Source organism: Vitis vinifera, chromosome 6 (assembly GCF_030704535.1).
Source record: "Vitis vinifera cultivar Pinot Noir 40024 chromosome 6, ASM3070453v1".
Taxonomy (NCBI): domain Eukaryota; kingdom Viridiplantae; phylum Streptophyta; class Magnoliopsida; order Vitales; family Vitaceae; genus Vitis; species Vitis vinifera.
In genome coordinates this window covers 23,336,343-23,357,193 of record NC_081810.1, presented here as the reverse complement: position 1 = coordinate 23,357,193, position 20,851 = coordinate 23,336,343, and the positions used below count along the sequence as shown (strand labels likewise).

General features: G+C 31.3%; 2 pseudogenes; one reads left to right on the top strand and one right to left on the bottom strand.

Moving 5' to 3' along the window:
* Positions 1-434: 434 nt before the first annotated feature.
* LOC100248450 (F-box/LRR-repeat protein At1g67190-like) lies at positions 435-16,834 on the bottom strand (annotated as a pseudogene).
* A 1,729-nt stretch (positions 16,835-18,563) lies between these two features.
* On the top strand, positions 18,564-19,821 carry LOC100241714 (F-box/LRR-repeat protein At1g67190-like; annotated as a pseudogene).
* Positions 19,822-20,851: the final 1,030 nt, after the last annotated feature.

Here is a 20,851-nt window from a genome sequence, read left to right as displayed (position 1 = left end):
AAAATTAATTAAAAACTTTATTTTTAAATTATTTAATCTTTATAATGATGAATTAAAATAAATAAAATGAGTTTGAAGTAACAAAAAAATAATTTATCGACTTTAAATTTAGTTTTTATTTTCTTTCATTTTTTCTTTCCTTCTACTTTTTTTTTTTTTTTATATTTTCTTTCCCTTGCATTTTCTCTCAAATTTTTTGGGAACCAAACATAGCATTAATGAAAGCATTCAATACAAATATTGCTATTTTTCTTTCAAATTCATCAATTTGTTTAAGATGGGAGAAAATTAGTTGAAAAACGGCATCACATATCATTTATAGGACAAAAAGGGATTCTCAAGCACTACATACAGTAAATTTTACCCACCTAGGTGCTTGTACAATTTATATTGAACCAAAACTTGAATTTTCAACAAAACATTTCGTACAATTTCTACTTATAGGCCAATTGAACCTCTACGTGCTCATATTTATCATTGATGAGGTGTTTAATCAATGATGTAAGTCTCATGCATTCCTCTGTTTCTTCGGAATTCATATCTTGCCCATGAATGACCAACTTCCTAAGATTTGGGCATCGTTTAACCAATCCCTCAACCTAATCTAGGAAGAGCTCATTTATTGTAGTCCATCCAAGCTCCATTTCAATCACATTCTCCAAATGAGAAAAGCCCGGTAAAGCATAATGAACTCCATCTCTCAAATACACATACCACAAAGAAATATGGCTTAGCTGTGGGAAGCAAACAAAAAATGTTTCCAAATCCACAATCTCATTCTTGTCATCAAAGAACACATCCCAGAGTCGTAGCCTTCTCAGTTTTGATGATCTTGATATCATCTTGTAGAACTGTGGCCAAATGATTGTGAAGTCGTAGATATCTACAACCTCAAGATTTTCAAGAGTCTCACCAATATCAAAGTGTATAGAAGTAACTATTAACCAAACTTTCATAAACTTTATGCGGAAATAATTATTTTTGAACACAATTTTGGATACATAAAACAAAATAATTTATTAGTGCTAAAATAATGATCATATTCTTACCTTGATCCATTAAGTGAGATTGAGTCACCTTGTGAATTGTATTGTCAAGGTTTTCAACTCACTACTCTCATATAGTGGATGGGTCACTTGTGTGGTGTATGTTGTTAAAAATAAACAACAAGAAAGAAAAAGACATAAGAATGAGAGTGTGGCTTGGGACCTCAATTTATAATAAGTTGTACATCTCTTAGTCTTCCCATCAAAGGCTATATGAGAGTTATACTCATTATTTACACCCATTATGTACAAATTAATGGGTAATGATGGGTTATGAACTTGAATGCATTTATATAATTGCATAGGTTATACCTTTCCATTTTCCTCCATTACTCATAAACATAATATACAAATAAATTTCATAATGATGGGGTTACAAAAGTTGTAACACCACATTCATATGAGTTAAATTTTCTAACTTCCCATTTGTAATTTGAGTTTTCCATACATAAGACTCTTGGATGCCCAATCAATTGATTCACCTACCTATCAATTGATACCCTTAAATAATATTTATATAAATATAATTATATATGGCTACACATTATAGGAAAAAAGCTAACAATCTCCCACTTGGCCTACATAATTATATTTGTAATAGATTAAAACATAATATGACCATAACAATTTCTCAAAATAGGCATCCTTTACTTTAAGATTATGTTTCATGAAACCACTAACACCAAATCATTGAAATGATTGGATCACACAACGATCCAATATTCTTCAAGGATTATAGTACTAGCACCTCCATTAACATGAATCAATGACTTTTATGACATTAGCAACATTAAGGTGATAATGCTAATTCATTCACATAATGGTCCCATCAACTTTTAAACATCTAGATTGTGCACAAAAATGATGTATAAAAGTAACATAATAATCATCAATATATCATAATCAAGAACTTTATTCTCATTATAATGTGATCACATACATTACACTCTCAATCAATCTAAAATTGACAAACTTGCCACCAAGCTTATGCGCGCAACATAATCTATAAAAAGCTTAGGTGGAATACCTTTTGTCAATGGATCTACCAACATGAGTGTATTTTTAATATGTTCAATAGAGACAACTCCATTTTGAACTTTCTCCCTTACAACCAAGTACTTAATATCAATGTGCATTGATCCTCCTGTAGTCTTATTATTTTTAGAGAATCGCACAACAACACTATTATCACAATATATTCTCAATGGTCTCATTATCAAATCAATAACATGAAGCCCTGAGACAAAGTTTCTCAACCATATTGCATGACATGTGGCTTTATAACATGCTACATATTCTGCCTCCATTGTAAAAGAAGCTATCAACGATTGCTTATGACTCTTCCATGAAATAGGTCCATTTGATAACATAAAAATATACCCAGATGTAGACTTTCTGGTATCCTTACAGCCAGCATAATTGGAATCAGAATAACCAGTAATATCTAGATTATCTATTCTTCTGTATGTAAGCATGTAGTCCTTAGTCCCTTGCAAATAACGCAATACTTTCTTAACTGCTTTCCAATGATCAATACCTGGATTACTTTGGTATCGACCAAGCATGCCTACCACATAAGCTATGTCTGGTCGAGTGCAAACTTGAGCATACATAATACTCCCTACTGCAGAAGCATAAGGAATTTTGTTCATTTGTTTCTTTTCAAGATCATTTTTGGGACATTGAAGTTCACAAAATATGTCCCCTTTCACAACAGGAGCAACACTGCTAGAACAATTTTGCATGTTGAATCTTTTAAGAACTTTTTCAATATAGTTCTTTTGGGATAATCCTAATAATCCACGTGACCTATCTTGATGAATTTCAATTCCTATCACATAGGATGCTTCACTAAGATCTTTCATATCAAATTCTTGGATAAAAATTGTTTGGTCTCCAAAATCATTCCCATATTGTTGCTAGCAAGCAACATATCATCAACATACAATACAATAATACAAATTTTGCTCCCACTGATCTTAAGGTATATACATTGATCCACTAGATTCTCTTTGAAACCAAAAGTGATGAGAATTCCATGGAACTTAAGATACCATTGTCTAGAAGCCTGCTTTAGACCATATATGGACTTTTTAAGTTTACATACAAGATGTGCCTTGCCTTTATCCTGAAAACCCTCGGGTTGATTCATATAAACCTTTCTATGCAAGTCACCATTCAAAAAGACAGTTTTAACATCCATTTGATGTAACTCTAAGTCAAAATGAGCTACTAAAGCCATGACTATTCTTAAGGAATTTTTCTTGGAAACATGAGAAAATGATTCCTTATAGTCGATTCCTTCTTTTTGAGTGTATCCTTTTGCAACTAACCTGGCCTTGTATCTTTCGACATTGCCCTTAGAAACATGTTTGGTTTTTAAAATCCATTTGCAACCAATAGTTTTAATTCCTTTAGGCAATTCTACAAGATCCCAAACTTCATTATCTTTCATTGATTTCAACTCTTCTTTCATAGCATAAAGCCATAGAGTTGAATTTTCACTATTGATGGCTTGATCATAAGAAGTAGGATCACTTTCCAAGCCAACATCATAATCACACTCATTAAGATAAACTTCATAGTCATTTGATATAGCAGGTCTTTCTCTCTTTGTGATCTACGTAAAGATACTTCTGTAATTGGGACATTCTCATTTTCATTATAAGAAACCTCTTGAGTCACACCATATTCTATCATTGGTGTTGATACTTCATTAGAGGGTAACTTTTTAAGCTCAGTTCTCCCACTAAAATATTCATTTTCCAAAAACACAGCATGTTTAGTTTCAACAATTTTAGGGCCCTAACCATGACAATAAAATCTAAAACCTTTTGATATTTCAGGATAGCCAATGAAATTACAACTTATGGTTTTAGAATCCAATTTCTTTATTTGTGGGTTAAAAATTTTAGCTTCAACTGGACATCCCCATACATGTAAATAATTCAAAGTCAGTTTCCTACCCACCCATAACTCATAAGGAGTTTTGGGTACATCCTTACTAGGAACACGATTGAGAATGTGAACAGCAGTTTTCAATGTTTCACCCCACAAAAATTCAGGCAAGGTTGAGTTACTCATCATACTTCTCACCATGTCAATTAGAGTACGATTTCGTCGCTCTACTACACCATTTTGCTCTGGTGTTCCAGGCATTGTGTAGTTTGCAATGATACCATGCTCTCTTAAAAATAAGGCAAAAGCACTAAGATGTTGACCTGATTCGGTGAACCTACCATAATATTCACCACCTTTATCAGATCTTACACTTTTAATTCGCCGATTGAGTTGATTTTCAACCTCAGATTTATAAATCTCAAAAACATCTAATGCTTCAGATTTTTCATGAATAAGATACACATAAGAAAACATTGAAAAGTCATCAATAAAGCTAATAAAATACTTATGTTCATTGATAGTTGGAATTGAATAAGGTCCCCAAATGTTAGAATGAATACATTCTAACAATTCAGTAGCCCTTGAGGCACCCTTTTTCTTAACCTTGGTGTATTTTCCCTTTATGCATTCAACACAACTAGTAAAAAAAAAAAAAAAAATCAAGTGAAGTCAAAATTTCATCTTTAATAAGACGTTCCATCCTTTCTTTTGAAATGTGACTCAATCGCTTATGCCACAATATGGATGAATTTTCATTCACTCGATTTCGTTTTTTAGAGAATTCATACACATGATAAGATAAAAGAGACTGTGAATATCTGCAATCTAAATTCAATGAATAAAAATTACCACGTAAAGTGCCAGAGCCAACCAAACAAGAATTATAGAACAAGGAAACTCCTTTATTTCCAAACTTTAATTCATAACTATAAGAATCAAGTCTTGGAACTTAAATTAGGTTTCTAGTAAAAATAGGAACATAAACTGTATCTACTAAATCCATAATGAAACCAGTATCCAAAATTAAATGAAGAGTGCCAATAGCCTCAATTTCTACTTCTGTTCCATTTCCCAAAGTAATGGTTCGCTCTCCTTTACTTAGTCTCTTGCTTGTAAGGTATCCCTGCAATGAATTCGTTATGTGAATGCTTGCACTAGTGTCAATCCACCAAGAGTTTGGTGGTATATCAACTAAATAAGATTCATAAGACACTAAGCATTGAATTTTACCTTTATTTTCCAATCAAGCCTTAAAACTAGAACAATTTCTTTTTTTGTGACCTTTCTTGTGGCAAAAATGACATTGTATCTTATTTTCATCATTTTGCCCATTGTGAGATACATCATTACCTTGCTTTTTATTTTTTATTTTTATTACCTTTACCTTTCTTGAAGGACTTTTTATTTGGACCAATAGTGAGGTGAGCCATATCGGGCTTTTCCACTTTAAGCCTCTCTTATTCTTGAACACACATGACAATTAGTTCACTCATTTTCCACTTATCCTTCTAAGTATTATAATTAATTTTGAAAGAACCAAATTGTGAAGGAAGGGAAGTCATTATGAAGTGAACAAGAAAACCTTCAGAAATTGCCATGTCCATTCCTTTCAATTGAGAAACCATGTCACTCATCTTCATGATGTGCTCACGTACACCACTATGACCATCATATTTCATTGTTATCATTTTGATCATAAGAGTACTTGCCAAGGACTTGGAAGTTCCTAAGAATTGTTCTTTAACTGATTTAATATAGCTCATTGCATTATCTGAATCCGGGATTGCTTCACGAATTGCAGGAGTGATTGAACCTTTCATAATCATTAGACTCATGCGATTAGAGTGCTCCCACTTTTCATATAAAGCCTTTTGTTCATTAGTACTTTCAGAAGTAGGCTTTGTGGGTGTAGGCTCTCTTGAGGCATAGTCTAAATCCATGCAACCAAGAACAATTCCAATTTGTTCCTTCCATTTTTTAAAATTTGCCCCACTTAATTGTTCAATACCAGACAAATAGCCTGTAATAGCAGTAGGATTCATTGCTGCAAAATAAAATTTAATTCAAAAGGAAAATTATTTTATATCATGACAATATTTAACACCACACTTTACAATAATCCAACTACAACAAAAATTAAGTTAGATGTCACATTAATCATAAACATAAGAGATCATATCATAGTTCTTTCGTTAGACCGAACTACAATCACATAATCCAAAAGTATATTATTATAATCCCTCCATTGGGTTGGATTATAACAATTTATAAATCATATAGATATGACATAATTATTAAAATAAAAGTATTGAAACGTAAAGAAGTTTAATACCGTTGGGTAAAAACTTCATCAACCTTTTATTATTAAACTCTTGTCATAAAATCAAACATGGTGATGATCTTCCGTTAGTTTGATCAACACTTGTTTCATAAGTTGAACAACACACACACACACACACACACACACATATATATATATATATATATATATATATATGATCATCTTCAAACAAACAAGTAAATAAACATGCATACTAGAAAAACTATTTCTTGAGATTTCCATAATCACACATTTAAATTACTAATCATATTTTTTGCAACTTTCATAAAATCATGCAAATATAATTGAAATCATGAAACATTTTCAATGTATGTTACTACATCATTCATATGCATCACATCATATATATTTTAGTTGTCCATAAGATCAAACAATAATAAAAAAACGAAAAAAATATGTTTTATGATCCAAAATTGGTTGGCTCTGATACTAATTGTTAACCAAACTTTCATAAACTTTATGCATAAATAATTATTTTTGAAAACAATTTTGGATACATAAAACAAAATAATTTATAAGTGCTAAAATAATAATCATATTCTTACCTTGATCCATGAAGTGAGATTGAGTCACCTTGTGAATTGTATTGTCAAGGTTTTCAATTCACTACTCTCATATAGTGGATGGGTCACTTGTGTGGTGTATGTTGTTAAAAATAAACAACAAGAAAGAAAAAGACATAAGAATGAGAGTGTGACTTGGGATCTCGATTTATAATAAGTTGTACATCTCTTAGTCTTCCCATCAAAGACTATATGAGAGTTATACTCATTATTTACACCCATTATGTACAAATTAATGGGCAATGGTGGGTTATGAACTTGAATGCATCTATATAATTGCATAGGTTATACTTTTCCATTTTCCTCCATTACTCAAACATAATGTACCAAATAAATTTCATAATGATGGGGTTACAAAAGTTGTAACACCACATTCATATGAGTTAAATTTTCTAACTCCCCATTTGTAATTTGAGTCTTCCATACATAAGACTCTTGGATGCCCAATCAATTGATTCACCTACCTATCAATTGATACCCTTAAATAATATTCATATAAATATAAATATATATGGTCACACATTATAGGAAAAAAGCTAACAATCTCCCACTTGGCCTACATAATTATATTTGTAATAGATTAAAACATAATATGACCATAACAATTTCTCAAAATAGGCATTCTTTACTTTAAGATTATGTTTCATGGAACCACTAACACTAAATCATTGAAATGATTGGATCACACAACGATCCAATAATCTTCAAGGATTATAGTACTAGCACTTCTATTAACATGAATCAATGACTTTTATGACATTAGCAACATTAAGGTGATAATGCTAATTCATTCACATAATGGTCCCATCAACTTTTAAACATCTAGATTGTGCACAAAAATGATGTATAAAAGTAACATAATAATCATCAATATATCATAATCAAGAACTTTATTCTCATTATAATGTGATCACATACATTACACTCTCAATCAATCTAAAATTGACAAACTTGCCACCAAGCCCATGCGCACAACATAATCCATAAAAAGCTTAGGTGGAAGACATTTTGTCAATGGATCTGCTAATATGAGTGTATTTTTTAATATGTTCAATAGATACAACTCCATTTTGAACTTTCCCCCTTACAACCAAATACTTAATATCAATGTGCTTTGATCATCCTGTAGTCTTATTATTTTTAGAGAATTGGATAACAACACTATTATCACAATATATTCTCAACAGTCTCATTATTAAATCAATAACATGAAGCCCTGAGACAAAGTTTCTCAACCATATTGCATGACATGTGGCTTCATAACATGCTATATATTCTGCCTCCATTGTAGAAGAAGCTATCAATGATTGCTTATGACTCTTCCATGAAATAGGTTCATTTGATAACATAAAAATATACCCAGATGTAGACTTTCTGGTATCTTTATAGCCAGCATAATTGGAATCAGAATAAGCAATAATCTCTAGATTATCTGTTCTTCTGTATGTAAGCATGTAGTCCTTAGTCCTTTGCAAATAACACAATACTTTCTTAACTGCTTTCCAATGATCAATACCTGGATTACTTTGGTATCGACCAAGCATGCCTACCACATAAGCGATCTCTGGTCGAGTGCAGACTTGAGCATACATGATACTCCCTACTGTAGAAGCATAAGGAATTTTGTCCATATGTTTCTTTTCAAGATCATTTTTGGGACATTGAAGTTCACAAAATATGTCCCCTTTCACAACAGGAGAACTGAGCTTAAAAAGTTAACCTCTAATGAAGTATCAACACCAATAATGGAATATGGTGTGACTCAAGAGGTTTCTTGTAATGGAAAATGAGAATGTCCCAACTACATAAGTATATTTACGTAGATCACAAAGAGAGAAAAGACTTGCTATATCAAATGACTATGAAGTTTATCTGAATGAGTGTGATTATGATGTTGGCTTGGAAAGTGATCCTACTTCTTATGATCAAGCCATCAATAGTGAAAATTCAACTTTATGGCTTTATGCTATGGAAGAAGAGTTGAAATCAATGAAAGATAATGAAGTTTGGGATTTTATAGAATTGCCTAAAGGAATTAAATCAATTGGTATCAAAACCAACCAATTTTGGATCATAAAACATATTTTTCCATTTTTTGATTATTTTTTGATCTTATGGACAACTAAAATATATATGATGTGATGCATATGAATGATTTAGTAACACACGTTTTCAATGTTTCATGATTTCAATCATATTTGCATAATTTTATGAAAGTTGCAAAAAAATATGATTAGTAATTTAAATGTGTGATTATGGAAATCTTAAGAAATAGTTTTTCTAGTATGCATGTTTATTTACTTGTTTGTTTGAAGATGATCATATATATATATGTGTGTGTGTGTGTGTGTGTGTGTGTGTGTGTGTGTGTGTGTGTGTGTGTTGTTCAACTTATGAAACAAGTGTTGATCAACCCAACGGAGGATCATCACCATGTTTGATTATATGACAAGAGTTTAATAATAAAAGGTTGATGAAGTTTTTACCCAACGGTATTAAACTTCTTTACATTTCAATACTTTTATTTTAATAATTATGTCATATCTATATGATTTATAAATTGTTATAATCCAACCCAACGGAGGGATTATAATAATATACTTTTGGATTATGTGATTGTAGTTCGGTCCAACGAAAGAACTATGGTATGATCTCTTCTATTTATGATTAATGTGATATCTAAATTAATTTTTGTTGTAGTTAGATTATTGGAGGAAAATGGAAAGGTATAACCTATGCAATTATATAGATGCATTCAAGTTCAGAACCCACCATTACCCATTAATTTGTACATAATGGGTGTAAATAATGAGTATAACTCCCATATAGTCTTTGATAGGAAGACTAAGAGATGTACAACTTATTATAAATTGAGGTCCCAAGCCACACTATCATTCTTATGTCTTTTTCTTTCTTGTTGTTTATTTTTTAACAACATACACCACACAAGTGACCCATCCACTATATGAGAGTAGTGAGTTGAAAACCTTGACAATACAATTCACAAGGTGACTCAATCTCACTTCATAGATCAAGGTAAGAATATGATCATTATTTTAGTACTTATAAATTATTTTGTTTTATGTATCCAAAATTGTTTTCAAAAATAATTATTTCTGCATAAAGTTTATGAAAGTTTGGTTAACAATTGGTATCAAAGCCAACCAATTTTGGATCATAAAACATATTTTTCCCTTTTTTTATATTATTGTTTGATCTTATGGACAACTAAAATATATATGATGTGATGCATATGAATGATTTAGTAACACACGTTTTCAATGTTTCATGATTTCAATCATATTTGCATGATTTTATGAAAGCTGCAAAAAAATATGATTAGTAATTTAAATATGGAAATCTCAAGAAATAGTTTTTCTAGTATGCATGTTTATTTACTTGTTTGTTTGAAGATGATCATATATATATATATATGTGTGTGTGTGTGTGTATGTGTGTGTTGTTCAACTTATGAAACAAGTGTTAATCAACCCAACGGAGGATCATCACCATGTTTGATTATATGACAAGAGTTTAATAATAAAAGGTTGATGAAGTTTTTACCCAACGGTATTAAACTTCTTTACGTTTCAATACTTTTATTTTAATAATTATGTCATCTATATGATTTATAAATTGTTATAATCCAACCCAACGGAGGGATTATAATAATATGCTTTTGGATTATGTGATTATAGTTCGGTCCAACGAAACAACTATGGTATGATCTCTTATGTTTATGATTAATGTGATATCTAAATTAATTTTTGTTGTAGTTAGATTATTGGAGGAAAATGGAAAGGTATAACTTATGCAATTATATAGATGCATTCAAGTTCATAACCCACCATTGCCCATTACTTTGTACATAATGGGTGTAAATAATGAGTATAACTCCCATATAGTCTTTGATGGGAAGACTAAGAGATGTACAAGTTATTATAAATTGAGGTCCCAAACCACACTCTCATTCTTATGTCTTTTTCTTTCTTGTTGTTTATTTTTTTTACAACATATACCACACAAGTGACCCATCCACTATATGAGAGTAGTGAGTTGAAAACCTTGACAATACAATTCACAAGGTGACTCAATCTCACTTCATGGATCAAGGTAAGAATATGATCATTATTTTAGCACTTATAAATTATTTTGTTTTATGTATCCATAATTGTTTTCAAAAATAATTATTTCTGCATAAAGTTTATGAAAGTTTGGTTAACAATTGGTATCAAAGCCAACCAATTTTGGATCATAAAACATATTTTTCCCTTTTTTTATATTATTGTTTGATCTTATGGACAACTAAAATATATATGATGTGATGCATATGAATGATTTAGTAACACACGTTTTCAATGTTTCATGATTTCAATCATATTTGCATGATTTTATGAAAGTTGCAAAAAGTATGATTAGTAATTTAAATATGGAAATCTCAAGAAATAGTTTTTCTAGTATGCATGTTTATTTACTTGTTTGTTTGAAGATGATCATATATATATATATATATATGTGTGTGTCTGTGTGTGTGTGTGTGTGTGTGTGTGTGTGTGTGTGTGTGTTGTTCAACTTATGAAACAAGTGTTGATCAACCCAACGGAGGATCATCACCATGTTTGATTATATGACAAGAGTTTAATAATAAAAGGTTGATGAAGTTTTTATCCAACGGTATTAAACTTCTTTACGTTTCAATACTTTTATTTTAATAATTATGTCATATCTATATGATTTATAAATTGTTATAATCCAACCCAACGGAGGGATTATAATAATATACTTTTGGATTATGTGATTGTAGTTCGGTCCAACGAAAGAATTATGATATGATCTCTTATGTTTATGATTAATGTGATATCTAAATTAATTTTTGTTGTAGTTAGATTATTAGAGGAAAATGGAAAGGTATAACCTGTGCAATTATATAGATGCATTCAAGTTCATAACCCACCATTACCCATTAATTTGTACATAATGGGTGCAAATAATGAGTATAACTCCCATATAGTCTTTTATGGGAAGACTAAGAGATGTACAACTTATTATAAATTGAGGTCCCAAGCCACACTCTCATTCTTATGTCTTTTTATTTCTTGTTGTTTAGTTTTTAACAACATACACCACACAAGTGACCCATCCACTATATGAGAGTAGTGAGTTGAAAACCTTGACAATACGATTCACAAGGTGACTCAATCTCACTTCATGGATCAAGGTAAGAATATGATCATTATTTTAGCACTTATAAATTATTTTGTTTTATGCATCCAAAATTGTTTTCAAAAATAATTATTTCTGCATAAAGTTTATGAAAGTTTGGTTAACAATTGGTATCAGAGCCAACCAATTTTTTATCATAAAACATATTTTTCCATTTTTTAATTATTGTTTGATCTTATGGACAACTAAAATATATATGATGTGGTGTATATGAATGATTTAGTAACACACGTTTTCAATGTTTCATGATTTCAATCATATTTGCATGATTTTATGAAAGTTGTAAAAAATATGATTAGAAATTTAAATGTGTGATTATGGAAATCTCAAGAAATAGTTTTTCTAGTATGCATGTTTATTTACTTGTTTGTTTGAAGATGATCATATATATATATATATGTGTGTGTGTGTGTGTGTGTGTGTGTGTATGTGTGTGTTGTTCAACTTATGAAACAAGTGTTGATCAACCCAACGGAGGATCATCACCATGTTTGATTATATGACAAGAGTTTAATAATAAAAGGTTGATGAAGTTTTTACCCAACGGTATTAAACTTCTTTACGTTTTAATACTTTTATTTTAATAATTATGTCATATATATATGATTTATAAATTGTTATAATCCAACCCAACGGAGGGATTATAATAATATACTTTTGGATTATGTGATTGTAGTTCGGTCCAACGAAAGAACTATGATATGATCTCTTATGTTTATGATTAATGTGATATCTAACTTAATTTTTGTTGTAGTTAGATTATTGAAGGAAAATGGAAAGGTATAACCTATGCAATTATATAGATGCATTCAAGTTCATAACCCACCATTACCCATTAATTTGTACATAATGGGTGTAAATAATGAGTATAATTCCCATATAGTCTTTTATGGGAAGACTAAGAGATGTACAACTTATTATAAATTGAGGTCCCAAGCCACACTCTCATTCTTATGTCTTTTTATTTCTTGTTGTTTAGTTTTTAACAACATACACCACACAAGTGACCCATCCACTATATGAGAGTAGTGAGTTGAAAACCTTGACAATACGATTCACAAGGTGACTCAATCTCACTTCATGGATCAAGGTAAGAATATGATCATTATTTTAGCACTTATAAATTATTTTGTTTTATGCATCCAAAATTGTTTTCAAAAATAATTATTTCTGCATAAAGTTTATGAAAGTTTGGTTAACAATTGGTATCAGAGCCAACCAATTTTTTATCATAAAACATATTTTTCCATTTTTTAATTATTGTTTGATCTTATGGACAACTAAAATATATATGATGTGGTGTATATGAATGATTTAGTAACACACGTTTTCAATGTTTCATGATTTCAATCATATTTGCATGATTTTATGAAAGTTGTAAAAAATATGATTAGAAATTTAAATGTGTGATTATGGAAATCTCAAGAAATAGTTTTTCTAGTATGCATGTTTATTTACTTGTTTGTTTGAAGATGATCATATATATATATATATGTGTGTGTGTGTGTGTGTGTGTGTGTGTATGTGTGTGTTGTTCAACTTATGAAACAAGTGTTGATCAACCCAACGGAGGATCATCACCATGTTTGATTATATGACAAGAGTTTAATAATAAAAGGTTGATGAAGTTTTTACCCAACGGTATTAAACTTCTTTACGTTTTAATACTTTTATTTTAATAATTATGTCATATATATATGATTTATAAATTGTTATAATCCAACCCAACGGAGGGATTATAATAATATACTTTTGGATTATGTGATTGTAGTTCGGTCCAACGAAAGAACTATGATATGATCTCTTATGTTTATGATTAATGTGATATCTAACTTAATTTTTGTTGTAGTTAGATTATTGAAGGAAAATGGAAAGGTATAACCTATGCAATTATATAGATGCATTCAAGTTCATAACCCACCATTACCCATTAATTTGTACATAATGGGTGTAAATAATGAGTATAATTCCCATATAGTCTTTTATGGGAAGACTAAGAGATGTACAACTTATTATAAATTGAGGTCCCAAGCCACACTCTCATTCTTATGTCTTTTTATTTCTTGTTGTTTAGTTTTTAACAACATACACCACACAAGTGACCCATCCACTATATGAGAGTAGTGAGTTGAAAACCTTGACAATACGATTCACAAGGTGACTCAATCTCACTTCATGGATCAAGGTAAGAATATGATCATTATTTTAGCACTTATAAATTATTTTGTTTTATGCATCCAAAATTGTTTTCAAAAATAATTATTTCTGCATAAAGTTTATGAAAGTTTGGTTAACAATTGGTATCAGAGCCAACCAATTTTTTATCATAAAACATATTTTTCCATTTTTTAATTATTGTTTGATCTTATGGACAACTAAAATATATATGATGTGGTGTATATGAATGATTTAGTAACACACGTTTTCAATGTTTCATGATTTCAATCATATTTGCATGATTTTATGAAAGTTGTAAAAAATATGATTAGAAATTTAAATGTGTGATTATGGAAATCTCAAGAAATAGTTTTTCTAGTATGCATGTTTATTTACTTGTTTTTTTGAAGATGATCATATATATATATATATATGTGTGTGTGTGTGTGTGTGTTGTTCAACTTATGAAACAAGTGTTGATCAACCCAACGGAGGATCATCACCATGTTTGATTATATGACAAGGTTTTAATAATAAAAGGTTGATGAAGTTTTTACCCAACAATATTAAACTTCTTTACGTTTCAATACTTTTATTTTAATAATTATGTCATATCTATATGATTTATAAATTGTTATAATCCAACCCAACGGAGGGATTATAATAATATACTTTTGGATTATGTGATTGTAGTTCGGTCCAACGAAAGAATTATGGTATGATCTCTTATGTTTATGATTAATGTGATATCTAACTTAATTTTTGTTGTAGTTAGATTATTGAAGGAAAATGGAAAGGTATAACCTATGCAATTATATAGATGCATTCAAGTTCATAACCCAGCATTATCCATTAATTTGTACATAATGGGTGTAAATAATGAGTATAACTCCCATATAGTCTTTGATGGGAAGACTAAGAGATGTACAACTTATTATAAATTGAGGTCCCAAGCCACACTCTCATTCTTATGTCTTTTTCTTTCTTGTTGTTTATTTTTTTACAACATACACCACACAAGTGACCTATCCACTATATGAGAGTAGTGAGTTGAAAACCTTGACAATACAATTCACAAGGTGACTCAATCTCACTTCATGGATCAAGGTAAGAATATGATCATTATTTTAGCACTTATAAATTATTTTGTTTTATGTATCCAAAAAAGCATTTGTTAATCAAACTTTCATAAACTTTATGCGGAAATAATTATTTTTGAAAATAATTTTGGATACATAAAACAAAATAATTTATTAGTACTAAAATAATGATCATATTCTTACCTTGATCCATGAAGTGAGATTGAGTCACCTTGTGAATTGTATTGTCAAGGTTTTCAACTCACTACTCTCATATAGTGGATGGGTTACTTGTGTAGTGTATGTTGTTAAAAATAAACAACAAGAAAGAAAAAGACATAAGAATGAGTGTGTGGCTTGGGACCTCAATTTATAATAACTTGTACATCTCTTAGTCTTCCCATCAAAGACTATATGAGAGTTGTACTCATTATTTACACCCATTATGTAAAAATTAATGAGTAATGGTGGGTTATGAACTTGAATGCATCTATATAATTGCATAGGTTATACCTTTCTATTTTCCTTCATTACTCAAACATAATGTACAAATATATTTCATAATGATGGGGTTACAAAAGTTGTAACACCACATTCATATGAGTTAAATTTTCTAACTCCCCATTTGTAATTTGAGTCTTCCATACATAAGACTCTTGGATGCCCAATCAATTGATTCACCTACCTATCAATTGATACCTTTAAATAATATTCATATAAATATAATTATATGTGGCCACACATTATAGGAAAAAAGCTAACAGTAACATCATCAATCATCAATCACCAACTGCTTCAAAGTACCCTTACCAACCAATTTAATGAGCTTGAGCTCGCAATATTTCAAATGCAAACGCTCAAGACTATCAGTCTCCAATATGAACTCATCCAAATTGATTTGTTCAACACAAATACTCTTTAACGTGGGACTGCGCAGTTCAACCTTGTGTTGTGTATCTGACATTGCTATCTCTAGATTGACAAGGTCCAAAATCTCAATTTTTGGGCAGACAATGAGCAAAAGACTCAGATCCAAAGCTGAAATAATGACATATTTTAGGGAGAGGGATTTCAGCAAAGAGAACCCCTGGTAATTGGAAGTGACCCCTCTTATCAAATTATGGGCCAAGAACAACATTTCAAGCTTCGACCTTTCATATATTACAAGAATATTGACATTCGATGTAGTTCGAACATTAAAAAACAAGCTGCACAAAGTCTCCCTACTATGCTATGCATAAGCCAGGAAATAACCACGGAAGCAGAAAACTCACCAATCTTGCCCATTGAAATTGATAGACCTTGTAACCCCGTGGTTTGTAATAATGTTTGAGATATAAGGATTTCGAATTGACTAGTAACATGGTACGAGGGCGGATCTTTTGAATTGAACGAAAGAGTGGGAAGGTGACAGCAAAAGACGTGTCACCATTGCTTACAAGTTGTAAAGGCTATTACAACATTTCGGGTAGGTCCTAGCCGGGAAATTATGTTCCCTATGAGTTTTGTAGGAAGGTGCTCCATAAACTGAAAACAAAAAGCCAAGAATCTCAAGTCCACCACCTGAGTTTTCCAGAAAACATCAATTTAGTGGAAACCCAGTTCAATATGAACCATGGGAGCCATTTAACAGTATTCAAAATAGAGCATTGAAAGAACAACAAATTGATTCACACAGATTCACTAGGATCGTCAAATAGAAACAACACAACATGAAAAAGCATTGTTCAATGAGGACATGAAGGATGTCTACAAAATCCATGAAAAAGCAAAACGTAAAGTCATACAACTGGGCACTTATACAAGATATTCAAGACATAGTGGACTGAATCGCCTCGTAATATAGCATCAAGAATTGGAAAAAATAAAAAATAAAAAAATCAACCAACCCAGTTATGAGAGTTTAGTAATGGACAAGAAATTTAAATCTCCGACACTTAAAAGCTGAAAGAAATGAAAACCCAAATTCAACTGATAAGGAAAACATGCATTAAACTCAAAATTAGGCAACTGGGTGTTCAACAAAAACCAAGAAACTACAACTATCATATAAGATAAACAAACATAAACCCACCAATCCAATTCGACAAGTGATACTCATACGAGAAAAACGTTACATTGAAACGTACCCAATAGAAAGATGTACCAAAAAGACGAACTCAGAATTCAGAACAGACTAAGCCGACGTCGTGATGGATCAAGCTCTTAGAATACATGAATTGACACAAAATGAGATGTAGAGAGGTTGAGAGTAGAAAAAAAGATAGAAAGGGACATAAGTTTGATGTAAAGTACCAATATACCCCTAGAGTTTGATTGAAAGTATTAACTTTGCATAAGTTTCATGTAAAGTACCAATATACCCCTATAAATACCCCTAGAGTTTGATGAAAGGATATGTACATTTTCTAGGGGTATATTGGTACTTTACATGAAACTTATGCAAAGTTAATACTTTCAATCAAACTCTAGGGGTATATTGGTACTTTACATCAAACTTATGTCCCTTTCTATCTTTTTTTCTACTTTCAACCTCTCCATATCTCATTTTGTGTCAATTAATGTATTCTAAGAGCTTGATCCATTACGACGTCGGCTTAGTCTGTTTTGAATTTTGAGTTCGTCTTTTTGGTACATCTCTCTATTGGGTACGTTTCAATGTAAAGTTTTTCTCGTATGAGTATCACCTGTCGAACTGGATTGGTGGGTTTATGTTTGTTTATCTTATATGATAGTTGTAGTTTCTTGGTTTTTGTTGAACACCCAGTTGCCTAATTTTGAGTTTAATGCGTGTTTTCCTTATCAGTTGAATTTGGGTTTTCATTTCTTTCAGCTTTTAAGTGTCGGAGATTTAAATTTCTTATCCATTACTGAACTCTCATAACTGGGTTGGTTGATTTTTTTTATTTTTTATTTCCAATTCTTGATGCTATATTACGAGGCGATTCAATCCACTATGTCTTGAATATCTTGTATAAGTGCCCAGTTGTACGACTTTACGTTTTGCTTTTTCATGGATTTTGTAGGCATCCTTCATGTCCTCATTGAACAATGCTTTTTCATGTTGTGTTGTTTCTATTTGACGATCCTAGTGAATCTGTGTGAATCAATTTGTTGTTCTTTCAATGCTTTGTTTTTTAATATTGTTAAATGGCTCCCATGGTTCATATTGAACCGGGTTTCAACTAAATTGATGTTTTTTTGGAAAACTCAGGTGGTGGATTTGAGATTCTTGGCTTTTTGTTTCCGGTTTATGGAGCACCTTCCTACTGAACTCATAGGGAACATAATTTCCCGGCTAGGACCTGCCCGAGATGTTGTAATAGCCTCTACAACTTGTAAGCAATGGCGACACGCCTTTTGCTATCACCTTTCCACTTTTTCGTTCAATTCAAAAGATTCGCTCTCGTACCATGTTACCAGTCAATTCGAAATCCTTATATCTCAAACATTATTACAAAGCACGAGGTTACAGGGTCTATCAATTTCAATGGACGAGGTTGGTGAGTTTTTGGTTTCCGTGGTTATTTCCTGGCTTATGTGCAGCAAGGAGACTTTGCGCAGCAGCTTGTTTTATAATGTTCGAACTACATCGAATGTCAATATTCTTGTAATATATGAGAGGTCGAAGCTTGAGACGTTGTTCTTGGCCCATAATTCGATCACGAGGGGGTCAATCCCAATTACCAGGGGTTCTCTTGGCTGAAATCCCTCTCCCTGAAATATGTCAGTATTTTAGCTTTGGATCCAAGTCTTTTGCTCACTGCCTGTCCAAAAATTGAGATTTTGAACCTTGTCAATCTAGAGATAGCAATGTCAGATACACAAGTCAGAGTTGAATAAACAGGTTGAACTGTGCAGTCCCACATTAAAGATTATTTATGTCGAACAAATCAGTTTGACTGAGTTCATATTGGAGGCTGATGGTCTTGAGGGTTTGCATTTGAAAGATTGTGTCGTGGTGCTCTTTAAATTGGTTGGTAAGGTTACTTTGAAGCAGTGCAAGATTGATGATGTTAGTTCTATACACTTTGATATTGGTGAGACCCTTGAAAATCTTCTTGTTATAGATATCAACAACTTCACAATCATATGGCCAAAGTTCTACCAGATGATATCAAGATCATCAAAATTGAGAAGGCTACAACTCTGGAGTGTGTTCTTTGATGACAACAATGAGATTGTGGATTTGGAAACATTTGCTGTTTGCTTCCCGCAACTAAGCCATCTTTCTTTGTGCTTAAGAGATGGAGTGCTTCATTATGGTTTACCGGGGTCTTCTCAGTTGGAGAATGTGACTGAGATGGAGCTTGGATGAACTGATATCAATGAGCTCTTCTCAGATTGGGTTGAGTTAAATGATGCCCAAATCTTAGGAAGTTGGTCATTCATGGGGCTATTTCGGGGATGGAATTCGAAGAAAGACACCTATTCGCCAAGTTTACATCATCGATTGTACAACTTATGAGGATATATATATGCGCGTAGAGGTTCAATTCGTCTATCAGTAGAAATTGTATGAAATGTTTTGTTGAAAATTCAAGTTTTGGTTTAGTATAAATTGTACAAGCACTTAGACATGTAAAATTTACTGCATGTAGAGCTCTAATAGCAAGCATGCATGTTGAATGCTTTCGATAAAGGATTCAAACAAATAGAGTTGGTCATCGAAAGTAAGCCTTTTGAATACTCGAATGATGTAAAAGTTTATCTAACTCAACATCACATTTTTCTTATAGCCCATTCTCATAAACAAATCCTATTTAGAAGAGAGGCCCCTTGGTCCTATAAGTTTTAAGCCTCTAAAAGTAAATTCATCATTGAAGATTAAGTACCATAGCTAGACAATGGAATTCCAAGATTGAATCTCTTTAACAATCTTTGTAACTCTTACATTTATCTTATGTAAAAAAAAGAATTATTATAGTAAGTAAAAGTATTTAAATAGACAATTTTGGAAATAGTGGCGATAAAGTATGATCCCTACAATAGTACCTACTAAAAAAGTCTATAACAAAAGCAAATTCCAAACAAGTCACTATTCATCAACAATATCCAAAAATCACTATTCATTACAATATAGATTTCAAACAAATCACGATTTATCTAGAGTATCATAAGTGGACTTGAAGAGCATTCAAGCCTATAAAATTAAAAAGTTTCAAGTCTATGGATTTCTATAAGTTTCAAGTCTATGGACTTTAATAAGTCTCAAGTTCATGAATTTCAACAAATATCAAATTTATAAAAAAGGCATCCTCTTCCTCACAAGGTAGAGCATAAGTGAGCAAGAAGAGCAAAAAGCCATAAACCTAAAGAAAGAGCAAGAATAAAGTCAAAACCTTCTTAGTTAAAGATTTAAAAACTTCCCTTTCTAAGCAATCTTTTTCATTGCAATCGAAGTTTTGTCTAGTTAAAGATTTAAACTTATATCAAGGTATTATCTCAATACAAAGTTTATTTCAAATTTCAATTCTTGTCTTTTATTTATGTTTTTATTTAATTATTTGCAGAATTTATATAAACAAATTGTTTGATTCA